Source organism: Lampris incognitus, chromosome 9 (genome assembly GCF_029633865.1).
Source record: "Lampris incognitus isolate fLamInc1 chromosome 9, fLamInc1.hap2, whole genome shotgun sequence".
In the NCBI taxonomy this organism is placed as follows: Eukaryota; Metazoa; Chordata; class Actinopteri; order Lampriformes; family Lampridae; genus Lampris; species Lampris incognitus.
The window spans coordinates 31,938,979-31,946,556 of record NC_079219.1 but is presented as its reverse complement, the minus strand read 5'-3'; positions in this window follow the sequence as shown (position 1 = coordinate 31,946,556).

Below are 7,578 nucleotides of genomic sequence, written 5' to 3'. Positions count from 1 at the left end.
ATCTGCTCAAAGAAGTGCCCATCCAACCAATCCAACTTGTGGGAGCTGCTTCTGGAAGCGTGGGGTGCAATTTCTCCAGATTACCTCAACAAATTAACAGCTAGAATGCCAAAGGTCTGCAATGCTGTAATTGCTGCAAATGGAGGATTCTTTGACGAAAGCAAAGTTTGATGTAAAAAAAATCTTATTTCAAATACAAATCATTATTTCTAACCTTGTCAATGTCTTGACTCTATTTTCTATTCATTTCACAACATATGGTGGTGAATAAGTGTGACTTTTCATGGAAAACACAAAATTGTTTGGGTGATCCCAAACTTTTGAACGGTAGTGTATATATATATATATATATATATATATATATATATATACACTCACTGGCCACTTTATTAGGTACACCTTGCTAGTACCGGGTTGGACCACCTTTTGCCTTCAGAACTGTCTTAATCCTTCGTGGCATAGATTCAACAAGGTACTGGAAACATTCCTCAGAGAGTTTGGTCCATATTGACATGATAGCATCACGCAGTTGCTGCAGATTTGTCGGCTGCACATCCATGATGCGAATCTCCCGGTCCACCACATCCCAGAGGTGCTCTATTGGATTGAGATCTGGTGACTGTGGAGGCCATTTGAGTACAGTGAACTCATTGTCATGTTCAAGAAACCAGTCTGAGATGATTCGAGCTTTATGACATGGCGCGTTATCCTGCTGGAAGTAGCCATCAGAAGATGGGAACACTGTGGTCATAAAGGGATGGACATGGTCAGCAACAATACTCAGGTAGGCTGTGGCGTTGACACGATGCTCAATTGGTACTAAGGGGCCCAAAGTGTGCCAAGAATATCCCCCACACCATTACACCACCACCACCAGCCTGAACCGTTGATACAAGGCAGGATGGATCCATGCTTTCATGTTGTTGATGTCAAATTCTGACCCTACCATCTGAATGTCGCAGCAGAAATCGAGACTCATCAGACCAGCCAACGTTTTTCCAATCTTCTATTGTCCAATTTTGTTGAGCCTGTGCGAATTGTAGCCTCAGTTTCCTGTTCTTAGCTGACAGGAGTGGCACCCGGTGTGGTCTTCTGCTGCTGTAGCCCATCTGCCTCAAGGTTCGATGTGTTGTGCATTCAGAGATGCTCTTCTGCATACCTCGGTTGTAATGAGTGGTTATTTGAGTTACTGTTGCCTTTCCATCAGCTCGAACCAGTCTGGCCATTCTCCTCTGACCTCTGGCATCAACAAGGCATTTTCGCCCACAGAACTGCCGCTCACTGGATATTTTCTCTTTTTCGGACCATTCTCTGTAAACCCTAGAGATGGTTGTGCATGAAAATCCCAGTAGATCAGCAGTTTCTGAAATACTCAGACCAGCCCGTCTGGCACCAACAACCATGCCACGTTCAAAGTCACTTAAATCACCTTTCTTCCCCATTCTGATGCTCGGTTTGAACTGCAGCAGATCGTCTTGACCATGTCTACATGTCTAAATGCATTGAGTTGCTGCCAGGTGATTGGCTGATTAGAAATTTGTGTTAACGAGCAGTTGGACAGGTGTGCCTAATAAAGTGGCCGGTGAGTGTATATATACAGTGCATCCAGAAAGTATTCACACCCCTTCACTTTCCCCACATTTTGTTATGTTACAGCCTTATTCCAAAATGGATTAAATTCCTTTTTTTCTCATCAATCTACACACAATACCCCATAATGACAAAGTGAAAAAGGTTTTTTTGTAATTTTTTCAAATTTATTAAAAATAAAAAACTGAAATATTGCATGTACATAAGTATTCACACCCTTTGCTATGACACTCAAAATTGAGCTCAGGTTCATCCTGTTTCCACTGATCATCCTTGAGATGTTTCTATATCTTGATTGGAGTCCACCTGTAGTAAATTCAGTTGATTGGACATGATTTGGAAAGGCACACACCTGTCTATATAAAGGTCTCACTGTTGACAGTGCATGTCAGAGCAGAAACCAATCCATGAAGTCAAAGGAATTGTCTGTGGACCTCTGAGACAGGATTGTATCGAGGCACAGATCTGGGGAAGGGTACAAAAAAATTTCTACAGCTTTGAAGGTCCTGAAGAGCACAGTGGTCTCCATCATTCGTAAATGGAAGAAGTTTGAATCCACCAGCACTCTTCCTAGAGCTGGCCGCCCAGCCAAACTGAGCAATCGGGGGAGAAGGGCCTTGGTTAGGGAGGTGACCAAGAAGAGGCACAGATCTGGGGAAGGGTACAAAAAATCTTTGAAGGTCCCGAAGAGCACAGTGGTCTCCATCATTCGTAAATGGAAGAAGTTTGGATCCACCAGCACTCTTCCTAGAGCTGGCCGCCCAGCCAAACTGAGCAATCGGGGGAGAAGGGCCTTGGTTAGGGAGGTGACCAAGAACCCGATGGTCACTCTGACAGAGCTCCAGCGTTTCTCTGTGGAGATGGGAGAACCTTCCAGAAGGACAACCATCTCTGCAGCACTCCACCAATCAGGCCTTTATGCTAGAGTGGCCAGACGGAACCCTCTGCTCAGTAAAAGGCACATAACAGCCCGCTTGGAGTTTGCCAGAAAGCACCTAAAGGACTCTCAGACCATGAGAAACAAGATTCTCTGGTCTGATGAAACCAAGATTGAACTCTTTGGCCTGAATGCCAAACGTCACGTCTGGAGGAAACCGGGCACCTCTCATCACCTTGCTAATACCATCCCTATAGTGAAGCATGGCGGTGGCAGCATCATGCTGTGGGGATGTTTTTCAGCGACAGGAACTGGGAGACTAGTCAGGATCGAGGGAAAGATGAATGGAGCAAAGTACAGAGAGATCCTTGATGTAAACCTGCTCCAGAGCGCTCAGTGCCTCAGACTGGGGAGAAGGTTTACCTCTCAACATGACAACGACCCTAAGCACACAGCCAAGACAACGAAGGAGTGGCTTCGGGACAAGTCTGTGAATGTCCTTGAGTGGCCCAGCCAGAGCCCAGACTTGAACCCTATTGAACATCTCTGGAAAGACCTGAAAATAGCTGTGCAGCGACGCTCCCCATCTAACCTTACAGAGCTCGAGAGGATCTGCAGAGAAGAATGGGACTTGAGGCTGTAATCGCTGCCAAGGGTGCCTCAACAAAACAAATACTGAGTAAAGGGTGTGAATATGTATGTACATGCAATATTTCCGTTTTTTATTTTTAATAAATTTGCAAACATTTCTACAAAACCTTTTTCACTTTGTCATTATGGGGTATTGTATGTAGATTGATGAGAAAAAAAAGGAATTTAATCCATTTTGGAATAAGGCTGTAACATAACAAAATGTGGGGAAAGTGAAGGGGTGTGAATACTTTCCGGATGCACTGTATATACTAAGTGACAAACCCCAGACAATACAAAGAGTAAACACAATAAAATAATATAAATGGAGCAAATCAGTGTCTTATAAGAAGGCAGCTATACCAGTGGTCCCACTGCTGGGATTGGTAGCGTGTGGCGTATATATATATATATATATATATATATATATATATATATATATATATATATAATATAACTTTTTTTGTTTTTTTTCCGGAAACCATCAATGGTGTTGATAAAAGTGCTCAACAAATGAGGAGCGAAATATTAAGATAGATGTAGGAAAAAAACTTTAATGCATTTCAGTACAAGCTTATTTAGTGCGTCACGCAGTCATTACATTGGTAGCTAATGAGTGTGTGATGCACGAAACAAGCTTGTACTGAAGTTAATTTCTGAATGTTCATTTATGTTTGAAACATGAATAAAGAGGACACATTGGCTATAGTAGCATCAATATTTCTGAAGCTCTCTTTGTGTACCAATCTCCAAAAATGCTCACGCATTTGATCTTTGTATCATTCTGACACTGACCACCTCTGGCTCCAGCCATTTGCTTAGACATGCCATGTTTCGTTCACCTGAAGGGTAGGGTACAAATGAAAATGACGGACCCCAAGCCACTCACAATCAACAAAAATATAAAATTTCGTTCCAGGGTGGGAAAAGTGGTCCTAGACTTTTATTAACTCCAAACTATTGGCAACATTTTTTTTTTCAGTACATTTCAAACAAATGGGAATGCACCAGTCTGATATATTCACTTGCTTAATAGTCTGTTTCATTTTTGAAGCCCTCGCAGTACTGATCATCTCACGTATTGATTTTGCTTTTCCTTGTGATGGGAGGTTCAGCTGCATGTTTCTCACTCATATCGGTCAAAATGATCAACTCGCAAATCAGCATCGGACGAGACAGTGCTGTCCTCTCATCTGGACTCCATAAAGGTCATCCCTTTATTAAGCAAGAGAGGAAGATGCTGTCATACCCCCTACCACGCTTTACTCACCCCCACCCCCATCAACACCTACATCCATACACAGACCCAGCTGACCACAGTGTGAAGAGGATCGCTGTACACCTCACCATTAGGAGCTGACAGTTCCTCAAGCAACAGTCTGAAGGTTCTCTTGTTTCCCCTCTGCTTGGATGGAGTTAACACTTTCAACCATTGCTCTTCTCACACAATTAAATTCCAGGACTTTTCCACAAACTGCCTGCCAGAGGATCATACTGTGATAATTAAAAAAGTAAAGAAAGTGAGCCAACCAATAACCAACAGCAGACAGCACCGCAGCCCCAGTCTCTGAATCTGTTTTCTCATCCACAGATGGTTCTTAAAAGAAAACTCCAGTCATTTTTAACCTAAACCCTATTTTCATACTGAGCAGTGTTGGCCTGCTTACTTTCAAAAAGTAATGTACTGCATATTGCAGATTACTATGTTACTTTACTCCCTAGAAAAAAGTAACTAGTTACACTACTCATTACACTATTTTTGTGATTGTATTCCTCCAGTATGGATCATGTCAGTTACATGCACATATCAATGCAAGTAAGGCATGATGACAGAAACAAAATCTTTGTTTTAAGTTGTTTAATATGAATTGATGTACAGTACAGCCCCAGAGCAAGGCTTCAACACTGTCACAAAATACTGGCCTGGCGGCCTGTCCAGGGTGTCTCCCCGCCTGCTGCCCAATGACTGCTGGGATAGGCTTAGCGCAGTCGCCCGTGGTCTGGGCTACCCGGGTTTGGTTCTCGGCTGTGGCGGATTCCTGGCTGCCCCCTGAATTCGCTACATTGTTTTGTTTTTATTTTATCATTATTCATTTAGTTTTCTCATGATATCACTTATTTCCATTTGTACAAGCAAGTTCACTGAATTGAAAAGACATACAACATAAAGCTTCCCAAAGTAAACGGAAAAATTAATGAACACATAGAAATAAATTATCTTCAATGTATCCTAATTTACAGTCGTAATATTCCAAATGCTTTGTGGTTTTCAATGATATTTAGATGACAAAATTGTTTGTTATTGTGCCCTTGAAATTCCACAGAAATTTGCAGACTTTTTTTGTTGTGATAGTAAGTTGGTGTCTTAAGGTCTCTACACAAGACAGAACATGCTGTAGCTTTATCACTGATGTTGACAGAGATTTGCTGCATCTGCTGCACAAAAGAGTTCAAGACAGGGATCGATGGTTTGAATCCCTGTGTTACCTCCGACTTGGTAGGACGTCCCTACAGACACAACTGGCCGTGTCTGTGGGTGAGAAGCCTGATGTGGGTATGTGTCCTGGTCGCTGCCCTAGTGCCTCCTCTGGTCAGTTGGGGCGCCTGTTTAGGGGGAAGGGGGAACTGGGGGGAATAGCGTGATCCTCCCACGCACTATGGCCCCGTTGCAAAACTCCTCACTGTCAGGGTGAAAAGAAGTGGCTTGCGACTGCACATGTAATGGAGGAGGCATGTGGTAGTCTGCAGCCCTCATCGGATCAGCAGAGAGGGGGTGGAGCAGCGACTGGGACAGCTCAGAAGAGTGGGGTAATTGGCCAATTACAATTGGGGAGATAAAGGGGGAAAATTCCAAAGAAAAAAATAAAAAAACTTCATCATACAGAAACACTGTCACCATAGTTCTTTTGCTACCTCTTGATATTGTGGTGTTGTTTTTAGGGAATTTTTGGATGTGTATTTTTTTATCTTCTCTGTTGCACTGCTGTGGGCTAGGAGAAACAGCATTTAATTTTTATTTATGTGTGCAGGTACATAATGAAACTAAATCTCGAAAAATCATGAATCTTGTGTCTCAAGTACAATCCCTGTCCCAGAGAGAACCAGAAGTGCTTCAGCCTCATTTGCCTGAGAGGCATTGTAAACCCCACAAGAGAGTCACAGACAGCTGCCAACACTCTTCCTCTAGCACACAATAATACCTGTCTGACCAGATCCAGGCCAGCCCATATTTACTATTGCTCATATCAGCGTGTATTCCTTGTTTTTCCATCATTTGCTATATTATATGCTATGTATCTTTCTCTGCAGGTCAGATTCAGGAGGTCACGCTCAGCCAAGAGGAGCCCGACTCGCAGGAGGAGGTAACACCAGAGCTTGACCTCGAGGTGGTTCCCCAGTCGTCAGAAGACTGGCAAGATGTCTTCACCTAACCGCAGACGTGAAAAAGGGAATATATCTCTTCTATGCAGCACTTGACAATACGTAAGGCACTGTATAACACAAAACCATTAGGCACTGATTGTATTTACCACTATGCAGGAGGAGCAAAGGTTTCTCCAGCTCAGCCAAATTTCTTTGACCTCTACGACAGATTATCTGGTTTAAAAGCGATTTGAGGTATACGTGAAACGTAGTACTGTATTCCAGTTGGGTGTTCAGGGTTTTTTAGTAGCAGCGGTCCCACGTTCTCTCCTATCCAGATAAGCAGTATAGAATGGAAATCTCCCAGATTCCCCTTCTCGCCTGCTGAATGACTGTTATCTGCTTTCAGCCATGGTACTTTTTGATCCCCATCCATGCAATTGAGTCTCGAGAGATTTTGGTTCAAAGTATTGTAACAGCTAATGAATAGAGGATTCACACAAAAATATTCCCCCGATCACAGATATGGTACAGGTCTGAAAGGTGTGACAGCATCTCCAGGTTGACACAAGGACTAGTTAGGGCAGATTCTCCTCTTTGTCAATAGTATTCCCTCATGGCTGCTCATCTCAAAGGATTGTAGAGTTGGCATGAACACCCTGTGTATAGCGTAAATAACCAGTTCAACAAAACCTAGATTGGAAAATGTTTATGTTCAACAGATTTTTTAAGTGATTTTTTTTACATATTTATACTGCACCTTTTTTTTTCATAAGAAAATAAATGAAGTAAAATGTATTTTGCAATCTCTTATATTTTATTTGTATGTAAAATACCAGAAATCAGCCTGAATGATGCAGCACAATGCTGAAGGTCTTTAGTGTCCATTGGCCCCTGCTACGACTTGCCTGTGGTGAAGCAGTCTGCTGTGTTAACACTATGGTTTAATGTTTATGAGGGCTTCGAGGTTAGACGTATCACGTCAACAATTTATTACCTATTACCTTTTTTGAACACCCAGTATGTGACTTGTGGCACCAACATTTTTTTTACTGTTGTGGATTTTTGTAAGAAGTGTAGATAGCTTGTGTATATTGGCTGATTCACAACAGTGAAAC